At 38.6% G+C, this 19,718-nt stretch overlaps 1 pseudogene; it reads right to left on the bottom strand.

Moving 5' to 3' along the window:
- Positions 1–1,014: 1,014 nt before the first annotated feature.
- LOC118985147 (Y-box-binding protein 1-like) overlaps positions 1,015–19,718 on the bottom strand; it is a 30,044-nt pseudogene continuing 11,340 nt past the window's right edge.

Here is a 19,718-nt window from a genome sequence, read left to right as displayed (position 1 = left end):
ATATAGAAAATTTACCTTGCAAATCTGGGCGTCATATCACTTTATCACATTCTTTTCAATTTCATTTCACTACAAAATTTTAACTCTTCTATTTCTAACCATGAAGGCAAAGAAAAGCAGAGTAGTTGAGTTGGTGGTATTCTTTCTGATGTGAGATATACAAAATTTTAGGTTTGGCTATAATTATTCTTTTAATTATAGCCATTAAGTCAAAGGTGTCTATCAGACCAACGCGTACCAGCAGGACGAAACCATAGCACTGCTTTCTCATCAGTGACCAAGTAGGAATCCTGTTTCCAGAACTTAATAATCTCCTTGGCCCCTTACATTGTGGGGGATTTCCAATAAAGGCCAAATGACCTGCCAAGATATAATCATACTAAGGCTGTCTTTGAAATGAGAGACTGTGAGGACCACCTGGGGACATAGTGCCCACACTTGCTAAAGTGGACTCCGAACGTCAACAGTGAGGTTCAGTCAGACGAGGGTTTTCTCCGACTGCGTTGGTGCCGTCTGTTCGCAGTCCTTCTGCGTTTCCTCGCTTTCACTCCCGGTGTCCAAGTGGTCATCATGTAGTGCGAAGTCTACTTTTGAAGTCTCCTTTTCCCCCAATTACCTAAGACCCTTATTAACAGGTGCTTGCAGTTTATTGACTTTGATTATTTTAAAAATCAAGTTGTAAACTTTTATTACAAATTGAAAGTAAGTTTCCTAAAAATCTCAACTTTGACCAGATATGAAACAATTTTAAAACCTTTAGAGGTGTATTGGGAAAAACAAAGCTTTGAATAAGATGCATTTGTCACCTGAAGAGAGATATCTTTAAGTAAAAACAATAAAAACCTCAGGTTGCATAGATAATGCAGATAGTTCTAATTATCGGGTCCCGTGGCGGAAAGCAAGCACTTAAGGTTTTCAGTTCCAGCCTTTTGTTCGTTTCTTGTTGCTGGAATTACATACACATTTCTTCTTGTTGGATGACTAAACCGGATGATGGGAGAGATAGTGAGCTGGCTACTCAGCCTTGTCCCACCCAGCCTCTGGAGCAGACGAATTTTCAGCTGGTGGGATCAGCTGCTTTTGTCTCTTTGCCATCTTGTGGTTTGGGGTTTTCTGGGAGACTGTATTGGTAATTTAAGTTGTGGGATAGCAATGCTGAGGCGGCTGCTGACCTTGGGTCTCATCTGTTTTATTTCCTTACCTTCTTCCTTGCTGTCCTCTCTAGTGGGGAAGGGCCCCTGTGCAATTGTGTTCTATAGCACCTATAGAACACAGCACCTATTGCCTCACTGATCTAACTTGTTCTCCACGCCCTGGTTGTCAGCATCCTCATCACTTCTCCCTGCACAGGAGGATTGGAATGTCCTGGTGATGCTCACGGGGTCTTCACATGTAGTAAGGTGGGAACCGTAGCCTGCAGTAGGGCCGCACTGTTGGGCCTGGCCTTCAGGAGCCAAATTCTCTTTCCCCAGCTCTCACTATTCTGGTAATTCTGCTGGTAACTGCTTAGAGGACCCCTGTGACATGGATCGCACCATAACGGTCACCCTCTGCTGCATATTTACCACCTTGCACTGGAACTCCACCGGGGTCTGCAACACTTGTGGCCTCTGCACACCTTTCTCCTGCAACAGCATCTAATGCCACAGGCTCTCCATCTCCTACACTGCGAAGGCACTTCCTGGGGTTATTCTCCCTTATGGCAGTCTGGTGTACACATACATCTTCCTTAGTGTCATTCCTGTTGATGAAACCGTATTTGTTCCTTACATAGAGCCTCTTAACTGTTCCCGAAACCTTCGTTGCCTTCACCTTCTTGACCCGTTGGCAGGATATGAGGCCCTCTGGGCCATGCTCCTGCCAGCGGTGCTGGGCTTGGGGTCCGCAGTGCTGAGGGTGGGGGAGGCGGGCAGCTGCTGGTGGCTGCGGTGAGGGTGCCTGGGGCTGGCTGCAGCAGCTGCGGATCCCGGGTGTGATGGTAACTAGGCCAGCGGCAGAGGTGAGGCTTCTTGGGCCTGTCGGGGTCCCACTCTCCAGCCCCTGCTATGGATACAACTGAAATATGTCTTGAATCTGTCTCCCAACATTTTCAGGATCACTTTCTTTGCTGAGCTCTTCATCACATTGGTCTCGGATACCTGGAATCCATTTAAGTGATTAGGTTTCCAGAATGAGAACCTAGTAGAGTGTTTTTCAATGTTTTTCTGTTTTAATTCCAGCTCCACGTTGCCACCAGAATTACCTGCCCAAATATCCTAAATATCCAAACATACCAGTTTCCTGCTTGAAAACTTTCCAGTTGGATCCCTCCTACCTTCCGTGTAACGTCTACACTCCTTATCATGATATTTAAGGCCCTATATGTCCTAACCTCAAGTTACTTTTTCAGATTTGTCCTGCCTCCCCTGCCACATACTAGACTATACATATCTAAGTATTTAAAAAATCATGTGGTTGAAAATCCAATGACATTCTGATTTTTTTATTGCTAATAATGGGTAAACTGAGATAATTTATGTATGGTATGATAAAATATATATTATATAAAATAAAATATAAATCTATTACTTGTGAAAAATGTATTCTATGTATTTCCTTTGTCAATGAGGTGGGAATTCTTTTAATGGCAAGAAACAGAAATCTAATTTGAATTAACTTTGGCAAAAATTAGAAATTACTGGTTTATGGATTCCAAGGAAGAGTTAAATACCAGCCTAAGAGATGGGCAGGGGTGCAGTGGGGACTCACAACATCTGCAGGAACTCTGTGGACACCAAAATCCCCCCAAGAGTTGGAGGGGCTCCTCTCCTCCACATGTCAGCTTCACCTGCTCTCACCGCAGACAGGATTTCCCCACAGAGGGGAGGACAGGCACGCCAACAGTATTTGGGGACAGTGTCCTGTAACAATGATGTGGCTGACTGTTTCTTGACTCTAGTTTGAAAAATACAGAGGAAAGCCTCTGGTTGTGCTGATTCAGGCCAGGTGGCTGTCTCTGGACCCACCAAGTGGGACCAGAGGAGCAGGTTTACAGGAGCACAGAGATGCTCTGCCTGTTGTCAGGTGGATGGTAGGAGGGGAGGGGATACCAGTTCTTAGGAAAGAGCTTTTAGGGAAGGCAGTGTCACTGACATCCACTAAAGTAAAGTAATTCTTAAGTAATTTTAGTGGAATTAATTCAGAACAGCTGAAAACTGTATGAATAATTATATTTATCTTCAATTATAATTACTAATTGATCCAGGCCTTCTAACATGGTAGCTGGCTCCACAGTAATAAAGGGCGGGGCAAAAGTAGGTTTACAGTTGTGAGTATGTGAAACACAGTTTATTCTTTAATTATTACTTATTAAGTATTGAATTATTTTCCATATGAACAACTGTAACTTACTTGTGTCCCGCCCTGTCTTATTGTGGAACCAGCTACATAGAAATTGGTGCTCATAATCCAAGAATTTGCTATTCTATCCAAGAATTTATTGTTTATTTTATTTTTTGTTTTGGGTACTTAATCCTATTTGGTTCCAAATAAATTTTATTTTCTAATAGTCATAACTCATATTTTTGTTTTGTTGCTCATTTTATTGGCCAGAAGTTCCAGAATCATGTAAAATAATCATTTGTATTATGGTAAAATTTTCAGACATATGTGTATAAAAAGCCTAATAGGATAAGGAAGTGGGAAAAAGATATCTCAGTTGAGTGACAGCGTGGGTTCTTGTAAGAGCCAGCGGGGAACTCAAAGCCTCCAAGGTTTGTAATAAGCCAGCATGCAGAGTGGCATTCCCAGTTTTTTCAATGTTGGAACAACTCTACATGGGTTGGGGAACTGCTGTGGCCGCCTGAGACAGTACCCTGCCTCTGCCTCTCCACAGTCCAACAACTGAAGCCTAGATCGTGGCACAGCAGAGGCTGACTGGCTCCAGCTGGTTGTTTAATACTAAGAAATTACTGTTAATATTTTAGGTGTGCTAAAGTATTGGACTGTTTTTATGAAGTCTTTGCTTTTCACGATAACTACTGAGATATTTGTGGATCAAATACTGTATTTAGACTGTTTCACAAGATTCTACCATGGGCAGGGCTGGGGAGGAAAGTCAGCGGAGAAGAGGTGAAACCAGAGTGGCTACAGGTGCTGGTTGGCGTGGCAGGGCGATGGGTCATTTCTACTCTTGGGCGAGTTTGGAATTTTCTATAATAAAAAGTCCACAGATATGTTAAATTTAATACTGTCCCTAGAGGTCATATAATGAAATTCCCTTATTTTACAGGGGGAAAAAATGAGGTCTAAAGAATTCAGTCAGCGGAAAAAGCAAGGACTCTCGCTGTAGTGCAAGCTATGTGACTTGGGGCAAGTTGCTTAATTCTCTGAACCTTGTTTTGGTCAACTGTGTAATAAGGCTAATAACACTTATCATTAAGAGTTTTGTAAGAATTTTTAAAAAGTACCTAGCACAGTGAGCAGAGAGTAGATACTCTTAAGTGACAATTGCAATTATCATTATAATGCCGAAAACACACAGTTTTAAGTGTACAACCAAATCTAAAGCACAGGTTTTATGCTTAATAGTTCTGCAATATTGCATTATTTTTAAAATTTATTTTTTTATTGTTGATGCTATTACAGATGTCCCTTATTTACCCCCTGCTTGTCCCCCTCCACCCATTTCCCACCCCCACCCCCTGGCCTTCACCACACTGTTGTCTGTGTGCATGGGCCACCCATATCTGCATGTATGTTCTTTGGCCAATTTCCTCCAGTTCTCCACTTCCTCCACCCCTCTGAAATCTGTCAGTCTGTTCCATGGTTTTTTTTTTAATAACAGGCTTAATAAATTCCAGTTGAACTAAAGAAAAGAAAAAAGAAACATCTGAATGGAAATTAACTGGCAGTTGGTAAGAAGATCTTTTTATCTGAAAAGATTTATTTTCCCAGATATAATATATCTTTGGTAATGGCAAAATATCTAGTTTCTCACCTGATAGTCACGGCCTGACTTGACTCTTTTTCAAGTCCACACATGGTGCCAGTAAAAGGAAGTTCCTGTAGAAGGTTTTCCATTTTAAAATCTGTAACATGAGGTCCCAGTTGCAACACAACTAACTACATACGGTGATCTGACTTTCCCAAGGTCACTCTGCTAGACAGGAGCAGAAACGGAATTAGGGCCCAATTTTTAGGTCTATAAGTTTGGTTTCAGTGAATAAACATCATTTTTAGATGTTTACATATTAGGGGGGATGATATCCACTATGAAGCATTATAATGCACTATATTGTCTCTTAATTAGGTGTGCTCAATTTATCTGCACATGGGCTATTTCTTTTCCTTTTTTGAGATATCAGCAGATACCCCTGGCATTTTAAACTTATCTGACTTGAGGAAGAGCTCTGAAGTATAAAACATGCACCATTACCAAATGCATATACTTACTGACCTTACTTGTTTGTTCTAAATATTTATAAGTCTTGCCTTTCTTCTTTACCTATAATTTTGGAAATCTTTCACAGGAAGGGCAAAGAGAGCAGGGTGTCTCTATTCTCTGCAGTTCTTCATGGAAGTGAGGGAGAATATATAATGAAATTGATGAACAGAATTGATAAGACTAAAGGACTTTTTCCAGCCACTCTGGTACTAAGTTTAATAAAGACAACATTTTGTTAGATTCTGAGATATAAAGATGATTCAGACAATGTATTAGTTCATTGCACCTCCCTTCAGAGAGAACAGAGTTTGGTAGCTTAGGTAAATGGGTATCAAAATAAGGATAATAAAAAGCCAGAACATAACCACTTGACGGAGGTAAAGCTGAAATGCTTTGGGAAGAGGAGAGATGCTCAGACAAGAATAGGCAAGCTTTCAGAGAGAGAGTATTGTAGCATGTAATTGGGATGAATCTTGAGGGACTTTAAAAAATTTTTTTATTGTTGTCTAATTACAGTTGTCCCCATTTTCCCCCATTACTCACCCCTGCCCTACCTACCCCCTCCCTCCCACATTCAATTCTCCCTGCCCCCGCTGTTGTCCTTGTCCATGGGTCCTTCATACATGCTCCTTGACTTGACCCTTCCCCTCTTGCCCCTCTGGTCCCTGTCAGTTTGTTCTTTATTTCCATGTCTCTCATTCTATTTTGCTCACTTGTTTGTTGTGTTGATTAGAACATTGAGGGATCTTACTTTAGCTAACTGAATATCAAAATTCAAGACTTAAAATAAAAAAAGAAATGGGGAAAAAAGAATTCAAGATTTATTAACTGAGATCCAAGATGGCCACCAAGTAGGTGGAAGGTACACTAACTTCTCCCCAGAACCAAACTGGAATTACAACTGAATCGTGGAAAAGTCATCCTGAATAACCAGCCAAACACTAATTGGAGAGAAGCCTTATAACCAAGGACTTATGGAAGAAACCATATCACCACATTGAGACTGGAAGAAAGTGTGGAGGTACGAGAGGGCTAGCTGGACTCCCTCGGGTGGCAGCTTAAGTTCTGAGGGATATTTTAGCATCTGGGGTGGTGTCCCTCTGAGAAATACAGGGTCTAAATCCCAAGCTGAGCTCTTCAGCCTACAGCTGTAGAACCAGGAAATAAACCCAAATAGTAGTAGGGTTTCTGTCCACCAGGGAGAGATGGTTAGGGACACAGAGAGCCTCTTAAAGGGTTAATACACAAAATTTCATTAGCGGCCACTTACCCTGGGCTGTGGCAGAGGCAGGGCAGAGCACAATAGAGCTATGTGAGGAGAGTCTGGGGTTGGTGGCTCTGGGAAGAGAGCTGAAGGCTCAGCCACTGGGATCCCTGTGCTGAGTCATTCCCCATACTGCAGAAGCCATCTTTCTCAGTGATAGCACTCCCTTCCATATGGTATCAGCTCGAGAGGAAGTGAGCCTCACCCATAGGAATCCCTCCTACCCCACCCCGTGGAGTTTATAGCTTGAGGTACTTTCACGTATTAAGCCTGCAAGTTAAGGCGCATCTCTAGAAGCTTTGAGACTTTAGCTTATCGTCTCCCAGGCTGGTGCCAATAACAGCTAGCCATGGTGCACAGCTAGATTCATTTCCCACAAACCCAGGCCCAGCAGAGGGAGCCATAAGCTATAGATCACCAGTAGCTCCAAACAGGATGCTTGTGGCCAGTCACAGGCAGTGTCTGACACAGGCTGGTACTGGAGTCTTCGCAGATCTTCCTAATACATAGAAACAAATACAAAGAGGCATCTAAAATGGGAAGACAAAGAAACAGGCCCCAAATGAAAGAACAAGAGAATTGTCCAGAAGAAGAACTAAATGAAATGGAAGAGAGCATTTTATCAGATATAGAGTTTAAAGTAACGATTATAAGGGTGGTCATCAGCATGAAAAAAGACATAGAAACTATAAAAAAAGGGCCAGTCAGAAATATAGAATATAATATCTGAACTAAATAATACAGTGGAAGGAATAAAACATAGGTTAGATGAAGCAGAGGATTGAATCAGTGATTTGAAGACAAGGTAGAGAAAAACACTCAAGTAGAGCAGCAAATAGAAAAAAGAATTTTAAAAACTGAGGAGAGTTTAAGAAACTTTTGGGACAACGTGAAGTATAATAACATCTGCATCATGGAGATACCAGAAGAAGAGAGTGAGCAAGGGATTAAGAACCTAGTTGAAGAAATAATGACTGAAAACTTCCCTAACCTGGTGAAGGAAAAAGACATACAAGTCCAGGAAGAACAGAGAATACCAAACAAGATGGAACCAAAGAGACCCACACCAAGACACATCATATTTAAAATGGCAAAGCTTAAAGGAGAGAATTGTAAAAGCTTCAGGAGAAAAACAGTTAGTTACCTACGAGGGAGCTCCCATCACCTATCATTTGATTTCTCAACAGGAACATTTCAGGCCAGGAGAGATTGGTATAAGCTATTGAAAGTGATGAAAAGAAAGATCTTACAATCAAGATTATTTTACACAACATGGCTATCATTTAAAATAGAAGGTGAAATAGAGAGCTTCCTAGATAAGAAAGAGCTAAAGGAATTTGTTAAAACCAAACTAGTATTGCAACAAATGTTAAAGAGCTTGCTTTAAGAAGAAGAAATAAAAAGAAAGATAATAAACAGAAAAAAAGTTAAAATATAATTGTAAATAAATACCTATCTATCAATTATCACTTTAAATTATAAATGGCTTAAATGATCCATCAAAAGACATATGGTAGCTGAATGGGTAAGATAATAAGACCTGTGTGTGTGAGTGTATGTGTGTGTATGCTATCTCCAAGAGACCCAGCTCAGAATGAAAGATACGTATAGACAAAAAGTAAAGGGATGGAAAAAGATATTTCATGCAAATGCAAAAATAAAAGGCTTCATAGCACTACTTATATCTGACAAAATAAGCAATAAAACCTAGAATATAGAAAGATACAGAGGACACTGCATCACTATAAAGGAAATAATTCAACAAGGGGATATAACCCTAGTACACATTAATGCACCCAACATAGGAGTACCTAAATATGTAAATCAAATTGTGATGTACAAAAAGGGAGCAATCAGCAGAAATACAGTCATAGTAGAGGGTTTTAACACCCCATTGACTTCAATGGATAGATCTCCCAGATAGAAAATCAACAAGGAAACAGTGGTCTTAAATAAAACACTAGATCAAATGTATTTAATTGATATCTACAGAGCATTTCATCCCCAAAACAGTAGAATATACATTCTTTTCATATGACATGGGATATTTTCTAGGATAGACCACATCTTAGGACACAAAACATGTCTCAATAAATTTAAGCTTGAAATCATATCAAGCATCTTCTTTCATAGCATGTCATAATGCTATGAAACTAGAAATCAATCACAAGAAGAAAACTGAAAAATACATGAAGACATGGAAGCAAAATAACATGTTATTAAACCATGAATGACTCAACAATGAGATCAAGGGAGAAATCAAAAGATACCTTGAGCCCTGGCTGGTGTAGCTCAGTGGATTGAGTGCAGGCCTGTGAACCACACGATCGCAGTTCGATTCCCAGTCAGGGCACATGCCTGGGTTGCAGGCCAGTTCCCAGCAGGGGACTCACAAGAGGCAACCATGCATTGATATTTCTCTCCCTCTCTCCTTCCCTTTCCCTCTAAATATAAATAAATAAAATCTTTAAAAAAAGAATCATCATAAAAAAGGCCAATTTAAAAAAAGTCTAAAAAAAAGGATACCTTGAAATAAATGAAAATGAGAACAGCTCAAAATCTGTGGGTTGCAGGGAAAGCAATCTGAAGAGGGAAATTCATAGCATTACAGACCTATCTTAAGAAACAAGAAAAAGCTCAAATAAACAACTAACTTCATATTTAAAGGGACTTGAAAAAGAACAACAAACATACCACAAAGTGAGCAGAAGGAAGAAATAATGAAGATCTGAGTAGAAATAAAGGAAATAGAGTCTACAAATACAATACAAAAGATTAACGAATCCAGTGTGGGTTGCCCACAAAGAGCGAGAAGGCTAAGGAGGTTGGGGAAAGCCTCTTTGTGGATGGTGCTGTAGGCCCCATTCATGATTTGGGTTATTATCCTTGCAAACCAGGAAGCAACACATATTTGAAAGGTTATTCTGGGTGTAGAATAAAGGAAGGATAAAAGTAAGTCAAATATAGATGTGAAAAGACTAGTCATCAAGATATTGAGGTTTGCCTAGACTCCAGGCAAAAAATGGGGGTGACTTGGACGGAGGTGGAGACAGTGGAGAGTACAGATGAAATGCTGGGAGGAGGGCATGCTTTGAAGAGACGACGTGGCTTGACAGTGTCACTGCATGTGCACACATGCGTGTGTGTATCCCACAGCAGTGAGAAGGGTCAGATTACCTCTGTAAATAGGGGCCAGATATTATATTAACAATTTTGCATTGTTTTTAGTGATACTCTCTTTTCCTTCTTAACAGAATCCCCACACTCCCAATCCAGGCCTGAAGTCAGATCAAAAGATCAAGAATCAGTGATTCTCCTCCTAATCCCCATATACAGAAACTGTTCAAGGTTTCCTTGTGGGGGTCCCCAACTTTCTATTATTCATTATAGAAAGGAGAAAGAGATAGGGAGCAGATAGACCTTTACAGCCCAATATTATGAAAACTTGGCCTTTGGTATTTAGAGAACATATAACTAAATTGACAGGGCAAAATACCTTACAATGTTTGTGGAATTGCTAAATTGCAGTGCCCTACTTTAAAGATTATGAAAATGAAGGCTAGAGAAGGAAATGATTTTCCTAAGGTCGTGGAGCAGCAGTAAGACAGTAAGTACTAGGACAGATGTTCTGTGTGTTCTTTCCACTCTGCTCCGCTGATTTCTCACAACTGCTTACTTCCTCTGAGTACTTGGTTCTAGAGGCCAGTACAGCTTCCCTCAGTTCAAATGGGTGCAATTATTGTTTCTCTTTTATTTTTGTATTCTTAATTCATTTCTTGTCTAAAAGTGCTGAAGTCATCGAACATCAAATGACGATTTTCTTCTTGTACTAACAAGACATTCTAGAATTAAAAAAATATTAGGAAGAAATACAATAAAATATTATCAGCACATTTCTCTGGGTGGTGGAACTGTAAACAATTTTTATTTTCTTCCTTATGTTTTTTTGTACATTTTAAATTTTCTAGAATGGACTTTAAAAGAATTTTATTAATTTTTTCTTATGAATTACTTTATAATAAAAAGATAACATTCTATTGCCCTGGCCAGGTGGCTTAGGTGGTCAGAGCATTGCCCCATACACCTAAAAAATTGTGTGTGTGTATATATATACACATACATATACACATATATTCTCCTTCTTCCCCTATTTCTACTGTTTGAATGATCCTGCCTTCATTTAAGTCAAGTGGTGCAGTGGGCTCCCAGTAAGCAGGGTGAAGGGCACATCAATTATGCTACAGATACTTGAGGCAGTCAAGGAAGACCCTCGTCGGTGGCACCCCACTTCCAGTATTTTCTGCTGAAAGGGCAGATTGCTGTCTGCAGTGACTGCTGGTCTTTCAGCAGAAACCATCTCAGTCCCCCTTTTCCTTTTACAGAGAGCATGCGTCTTGGCTCTCTGTAAACATGCAGCCTTGCTTCATTCTCACCAACCTATTGTGTTTCATATATATATATATGAAAAATATTTTTAAGGAAAAAAAAACCCTCACACAATTCAAGACAAGAAAGCACAAAGATTAATCCTATAGGGTAGACTTTTTACTTCTTTCGGCATGTAAAAGGTTATTGAATCTCACCTTTAACTAGAACACAATCAGCAAAAGAAAAAAGCAAACAAAATATAACCAGAGTCATAGAAATTAAGAACAATCTAACAATAGCCAGTGGGGAGGGGGGAGGGGACAGAGGGGAGAAGGGTTTTTAGAAACTACTGTAAAGGACACATGGACAAAACCAAGAAGGAGGGTGGAAGCAAGGAGGGAGGTGGGTTTGGAGGGGGTGGGGAGAAAATACAGAGAACTGTAACTGAACAACAATAAAGTAATTTAAATAAATAAATAAATAAATAAAAAGGCTATTAAATTAAATTCCTCCATATTGCACCTAAACATTCTTCCATAACACATAGAGGTGTATAATCCTAGGTTTTTGTACATGAGAAATGAAATAAATTAAAAATAGTCCTAAAAAACCTATTAAAGATGAGAGAGAGCAGAAAGGAATGGGTCTTGCTTTTCTGTGGGTCAGCCTGCGTAGGTTTGGTGTTTTTCTGCATTTCCACCACCACCAAGAAAACAAAAGTCTATGATATCCCACAAAAATTAAACTTCCAGCTTCTTCCATGGAGAAGAAATATAGAAAATTTTAATCTTTCAATAACTATTTGATATACTTGTTTCTTTTCCTTCACCCTGTTTTCTGAACCCCATCTTTCCTCACCATATCAGTTCCCCAATGTTGCTAATCAAAATTAAACATCCAAAAACTGCATCTGCTTTGTTACTTTTTCAGCTATGCCCAGGAATTAACGATTAAGTGTCTAAGAGGCTGTGCCAATTTGCTCATTGACATTTTTCTGTTTAACAGCTAGGTAATATATATCGTAAAAATATACACATTTCTCCCAAGGGACTTAATAAAATATATTTCATTTTCAGTGTTAAAAATGAAGCTGCAAACATTTTCCTCTAAGTTGTATCTTATGCAAAATAGTGACTAACCACTAAGCCAGATTCTTTCTTGCTCATTTTTAAAATTTTATTTTGTGGCCATTAAAACTGCCTTAGATTCCTTTGGTATCTCCTTCTCCAGGGGCCATGTATGAAGATCAGATATATCCAAAACATGGTTATCCAGTTCAGTTAATGATTTCAATGACCTCTTAGGGAAAAATCCCTTCTGAAAACTACCTCTTTGTAACTCTAATAAAGGCGATTTCAGGAGGCCGAAGGAAGGCAGTGGAGATGGCCTTCCCCTTCTTTCCCTCCCTACCTCTCTCGCTTCCTTTTGTCCCTTCCTCCCCACCTTCCCTGTCTCCCTTCTTCCTCCACATCCTTCCTCTCTCCCCCTTCTCTTTTTCCTTTTACCATCTTTTCTCCTTGTCTCCTTCCCTGCCTGAACTGAGCAATGTATCAGATGGACAAACCTTTAAATGTTCACTAAGGGCCCAGTATATAGCCCTTGAGGATTATGTCATGAGGCTATGCGAAAACAAACTCTGTCATATATTTACTACTGTTATTAATAATAACAATTACTATTACTACTAAAATTATTATAATTACAACAATACCTTATTTTTGTTTCTCAAATTTCTGACAGCAGAACCAGAGAAACATGCCCTGTCCCCAGAGGAATGAGCATCCTACATAATTTACACTGGGAAACCTCAAACTAGCCAAATTTCCCCAGCGGCATATTCCTGCAAACCACATTCGAATTTGTTCTTCCCTAAAAGGGAAGTGCAGAATACTCCACAGGTCTCTGGAAAACCAACAATTGCTCTTTGGGGTTGGACTAACTCTTGGTAGAGCGCCAGTACCATGTGTACAATGACCAAACCAGTGACACCGATCACTTAGCTAGCTGTGAGGTGGAATGCAAAGATCCTGACTCCTAATGTGAACAGTTCTTATTACACTTGTTTGTTTTGGGTGTGTGTGTGTGTGTGTGTGTGTACAATTGTACTGAATCTTCAACTTTAAAAAGTATTTTTATTTAATTTCTCATTTATCACTTTAGATATCCCAACATTCTAGCTTAAAGTTATAGCCAAAGCTCTGCTTGAATCAAAAAGCAGTTACTAGTCACAGACGAAGAAAGTGAAACACAATGTAAAGCTTTATTAGTTTTTCTCTAATTGTATTAAATATCTATAAGCATTTGAACTACAGCTGAAGCAGACTTACCTGTTATTTTTCCCTTACATGAATACCCTATTATTATGTCATAAAATAAACTTACTTGGTGTCATTTCTCTTCAAGAAACCATATTAATTGCTGTCTGAGGCAGGAATTGGTACTTTGAAAGATTAATACATGATTTTAATGTATTAATCTTTTATGTGTACCAAAACTAAACAAAATTGGGGTGGTTCTTTCCCTTCTTTCTAGTATTAGGTATTATATTTAGCCTTTTTCCATTGTTAGGAAGTTTCGGTTATATTCCAAGGTATAAAATAGAATGACAGATGACAACATGTACTAAGGAATGCTGATATTTTTACAGGACTTGTAACTTTGAACAGTACTTTTGTATGCATTATTTCTTTAACCTTAGTAATATCCCAAAAGGTGAAAAGAAATTAAGATCTCTGCCTAAATGGTAAATAAGGTGAAGAAAAGGAATGAAGAAAGAGAGCAAAAATTTTGCATAAGATCATACACTTTCTGAATGACACAACCAGAATTTCAATCCAGGTCTCCTTACTCACCACTTTAAGTTAGTTCTGCAAGAGCAGGAGATTTCTCTCTCTCTCTAGTAGGAGCTGATGCCATCAGGTCCTCACGCTAAATACATTCAGCAGTTAAAAATATACACCAGCCATTTCCAACCCTGACCCAAGGCGTTTGTTTGGCTTTCTATTGTACTTCAAATCAAGACCAACTGTTGTACCTAACTAAATTATTTTATGAAATTTTGGAATAAAGCAACTACTACCCAGAAACAATTAAAAAACAATTATCTTTACGAGATTAATTGTAATCACTTTCCCTTCCTTGTTTGAGAGTATGTGTGAGATTCTCCTCTCTCCTCGTTTAATACGTATAACTGGAAAATGCTTTTCTGTTAACCTTTAGATCCATTTTAGATTACATCTCATTTCTTATTTGTCTCATCTTTCCCTATAAAATGACAGCCATCTTTTATGTTACTCTCAGGGAATTCATCCTTACATCTTGTCTAGGTATCAGGGACAATTCCCTGAAATACAAGAGTAATTGTGAGATTAGCTTCTTTTTTAACATATGCATACATTCATTTTAGTTCCTGTGGTAGTCATTGCAGGGGACATTTGCTCTAAGGCTGAACTCGGATAGGATAGACTGACTTGTTTATAGGTATATTCTGCCTGACCTCTCCTAACTCCCCGTTAGGTCCCTGGTGTTCTTGCAGTATCTCTGATCCTGCACTATCAAAACTTGCTCTTAGGAACAAATTCTTAGGAATCTGATATTAATCATTTCTTCTTTGGTGAGCATTTGAGGCCACTCTTACATGTTTGTATGAAACAAGATTTATTTCCTACACTGCCCGTGCTGCCCCTGCTTCACAGACACACACAGACACACACAAATCATATAGCATAAACTACTATTTATGGTTAAGGTCAAGCCAGTCTGTGGGAGTGCTTAAAAAATAAACACATGAGAAAAGAATTAGACCTACTGCTATAATCAACAATAGTTTTTCCCTGGGAAAAAGTGTCTGCTACAGTGAACCTAAAAAGAAACCCATATAATTTGGCAGTATAAACATAGTAACTCATACAGGATGAACCAGAATGAATTCTCCGTTAAAGAGTAAACAAATCTTTTATTTTAATTTTGGGGGTGAGGGAGTATAGGTGCTTTATTCTTTAGAGTGGTACCAAAACACTTCTTTGAAGAGATACCAATGGATTTATCTTGGCAAGAAGAAAATATCTGACAACAATTTAATTCCACATGTTCCGATCACATCAAGAGAAAACTCAAAAAGGAATCTGTACCTCAGAATTGTAGGGTATTAAGAGCATTACTGGGCTGGGAGGAGATGATGATTAATAGGAACTATTAGGCTCAGAGTGCATGGTCATATGCATCAATTCTTTTTTTTTAAGGAGAGTTAATTTATTATTCAACCAATTATAAAATGATTATCTCTCTTTTACCAATGAGAGATTATTATAAAATTATTATAAAATTTTATAATTATTATAAAACCTATAATATTAGGTTTAAATTATTATAAAATTATTATAAAACCTATTTCTTTCATGATACTGTTATGAAAATTTTTAAAAATGTCACTCATCTTTCTCTCCTTCTACTATACCTAAATAATCATGCTTTAGTTTACACAGTTTAGCAATCTTACAGCTACTTTCAAGTGTTAGTCTATTTTTGATGACTACTTGCCAATAGATGTCTTTTATAATCTAATCAACACCACAGTTGGAAAATATGATTCTGCGGTGGACTGTGGGATTCATCTATTATTTCGGTGGTTTATCTATATATTACTTTATTTGGTTATTTGCCATGATGGTTTGCATTCTGAAAGTATGATAGGAAACCCTAACATGTTTTTCAAAACTACGAGTGCTAGAAATCACCACATAAGTATTGAATTAGTGATGAATACTGACAGACTGTAGCATACTTTTCAATTTGTTATGTATAAACTGAAGCCTGGGCACAGCTAGAGACTGTCAGTTTGTACAAATTTTAAGTTTGTCAAAGGCAAAAACCATATGCTGTATTTTCTCTTTCTTCTACCTTAATTCTTTGGTTGAGATGGTTAAGATTATGAATCAATGAAATAGCCAGACTCTAGCATTTGTGTAGAATCAGACTGAAGTCCACCAGGAATGGGACTAGAGACCAGGAACTGAGCTTTGGCGGAGGCACAATTGATACACTCTGAAGAGCAACCAGAGTGTACGTGACCGCACTTGGGGAGGGGGGGGATGAAACAGAATTTACAGCAGTTGTTATTGCTGTTCTTTTCAGCTCTGAGTAGATTAACTCAGTAATCTCTGGGCTTGAGTGCTTGGTGGGGCATGTACTTTCATACACAGGGATTTACAGTGTTAAGGTATTTTTAACAAAAGTTTTAAATAATTATAAGTTATTATTTGACTTTCTCTTTACTTTAGTAACAAAACTATCCCAGATGGATCCTGGTCCAACTTCACTTAAAGATAACCTTTGCAAGTCCATTTCCATGCATCTTATCTCTAATAGTTGAGTTATTTTCCTTTTTTATTTTCCATGTTGCAGCCAGCCTCCCAAATAGTCCCCAGTGGTCCCTGCTTCCTGGAATTCACATCCTTGTGTCTCCCCTGCCCCATGATGTTCTAGGTTTGTGTGGTCTGTATGACCAACAGAATAAGGCAGAAGTAAGAGGAATCTAATGAACAAAATAAACTAATGAACAAAATAGAATCAGAGGCATGGATACATGGGATAGACTGAAAGTGACCAGAGAGGAGTGGGGAGGGGCATAACGGTGGAAAGAAAGGGAAGGGGCTAAAGGGAATGTTAAAAAACATTCGTGAATGACCCATGGACTTGGACAACACTGTGGGGAATGACTATGGGAACTGGGGGTTGGGGATGGGATGGGTAGAGAAGAGCAAAGGGGAAAAATTAGGACAACTGTAATAGAATAACAATAAAAAATCATTAAAAACTGCAAAAAAAAAGAAAATTAGAGAGTTTATGAACATCCATGTAGCCATCACCCAGCTTTAGCATGCTCCATTTTGTTTGATTTTCCAATCTTCTCACTGTTTCCCCGGTTACCACCTATACTGGATTATTTGGATTCAAATCCAAACATCATATTCTTCCATAAGACAAAGTAGTAACGACCTAATATTCAAAGCTAGGAAGCAGGAGCTTACCTCTTGTTCTCACCGGTTGATTCTAAGAAACAATGCGATTTAACTGAAATATGTGTTTATTTTAGGCAAGTTGCATAGCTGGTCATCAACCTATAGTTTATAATTTTTTGTAAGATAAAACAATTTTCATGCATTTTTATGGTGATTTGATGTCTTCACATCTTGAATTCTGGGTTTCTGGAATGTTTTTCCTGACATTTTAAGATCTGTTGGGTAGCTGGAAGATCCTTGGGTTGGTTATAATAAACAGATTCCCTTGGGATGGTGCTTCCTATGACTGCAAATGTACTTGCAGCTAAAGTGCAAAAGGGCAAGTCAGTGGGTAGCCACTGAGGGTGATTTCCCTGACCTCTGGTGCTTTGTAAGTACCACCCAGAACTAGTACAGAAAATGGCTCATTCAAATATCTTCACCTTCCTGTTGTAGAACCCTGGCTGCTGTGGGGCCTAGGTCTCTCCCTGATTATTATTGCACCTGGTGTCATGTTTTTCCAGCTGGTGCACTGCTTCCCTGTAGGAGATTCCTTGATGTTCCCCCCTCTACCAGCCTCCTGCCTGCCCCCCTGGGGCTCCTCCTGTGACCCTACTCAATGCAGGCAACTTCTTCAAACCTGAACTGTGATGAAATGGATGGGTTTAAAAGCTGCTTATGGGTCATCTGTTTATCATAAAAATAAAGTGGTAGAACTGACTACAACTAAGTTTTAGTAATGTGAATTTCAACTCTGTCCCCTCCATTTCCCTACCACATATAAGCAGATGTAACTTTTATACTAGTGGCTTTGGCATTTCATTAAAATTAGGAATGAATGTGCTCACAGTCCCTGGCATTTGAATGCCTTCAAAACAGAAATGAACAATTCTTTTAACACTTTCACATACACTATTACTTTGCACAGAAGCTTAAAACAAGCTGGATCAAGGATATAGTATGAGGACTACATTTAGAGTCCTCACACAATGTCTCAAAGAACATATTTCAAAAAGACGAGAAATTAACAGAATTAGTTGGCCTCCTAAGACTGTCCTTACATTCTGCCTTGCAGCCTGGCTGTCAGTGATTCTGCACAGGGCTCTCTTGGGGTTATGTTTCCTGAAGGATCTCCTGGCATTAGCCTTATCTTCTCACAACTTCGTATTTGGGCTCATGGATTGATTTTATTGTTCATTTTACTGATTGTATACTTCCATTGCTCACGTCTCTAACCCTGCACTATACTGACCCAAGTTGAAACATAGAAAATAAAAAAAAAGATATGTCTAAAAGAGAGAAAAAGAAAGGGGAGTGTTAAGAAACAGAGAAAAAGGAAGAGCATGAAAAAGCTACTATCTTTTAGTGAAAATATATTCATTTAATAAATAAGAATTATAAAAAGTAGATTTGAAAAGTACATATTGTTCCTTTAAGTAGCAAATGTAGGGGTACAGTGGAAACACTGCATGGGTAATTTTAAATATCTGATTCAGGTAGCTTTCAACTGGCCCCAGGACATCTTGTTAACTATTTGCCACTGACCTAAATGCAATGGTAAACATAACTTTGTAAGCCTAAAATATGGGAGTAAGTTTGATTTAACAAAGTAACTTAATCATGTTATATCACAAAAGTGACACTAAATTTATCTACTCCATTTGTAAGAATTACATTTTTGTTCATATGTGAATTGGGTATGGAGATTTGATTTTAACACATAGGAATCACATTCTTTTACAATTATATTTTATTCATTATGCTATTACAGTTGTCCAAATTTTTCCCACCTTTCCCTTCTCCACACAGACCCCCCTCCACTTCCTCAGGCAATCCCTACACCATTGTTCATGTCCATAGGTCATGGCTACTCCATTTGCTATACATTACTTTACATTCCCATGGCTATTCTGTAACTACTTTTTTGTACTTCTCCCACGCCCACTCCCATCTGGAAACCATCACAATGCTCTTCATATCCATGATTCTGTTTCTGTTCTTCTCGTTTGCTTAGTTTGTTTTTAAGATTCAATTGTTGATAGATATGTATTTATTGCCATTTTATTGTTCATAGTTTTGGTCTTCTTCTTTTTCTTCAGTAAGTCCCTTTAACATTTCATAATAATAGTTTGATGACAAACTCCTTTAGTTTTTGTTTGTCTGGCAAGCTCTTTATCTGCCCTTCGATTCTAAATGATAGCTTTGCTGGGTAAAGCAATCTCAGCTGTAGGTCACTGCTTTTCATGACTTTATTTCTTGCCAATCCCTTCTAGCCTGCAAAGTTTCTTTTGAGAAATCAGCTGACAGTCTTATGGAAATTCCCCTGTAGGTAGCTATCTGCTTTTTTCTTGCTGCTTTTAAGATTCTCTTTTATCTTTAATCTTTGGCATTTTAATTATGATGTGTCTTATGGTGCACCTCTTTGCATCCATCTTGTTTGGGACGCTCTGTGTTTCCTGGGCTTGCATATCTACTTCCTTCACTAAATTAGAGAATGCTTTTTCATTATTTTTTTTCAAATAGATTTCCATTTTTTTGCACTTTCTCTTCTCTTTTTGGCACCCCTATAATGCGGATGTTGGAACACTTGAAGTTGTCCCAGAGGCTGCTTACACTACCCTCATTTTTTGGATTCTTTTTTTCTTGTGGTTCTTCTGATTGG

The sequence above is a fragment of the Sturnira hondurensis genome, unplaced genomic scaffold (genome assembly GCF_014824575.4).
Source record: "Sturnira hondurensis isolate 20B ecotype Veracruz unplaced genomic scaffold, ASM1482457v3 Scaffold0004136, whole genome shotgun sequence".
Taxonomy (NCBI): domain Eukaryota; kingdom Metazoa; phylum Chordata; class Mammalia; order Chiroptera; family Phyllostomidae; genus Sturnira; species Sturnira hondurensis.
This window is presented reverse-complemented; position numbering and strand designations above follow the sequence as displayed.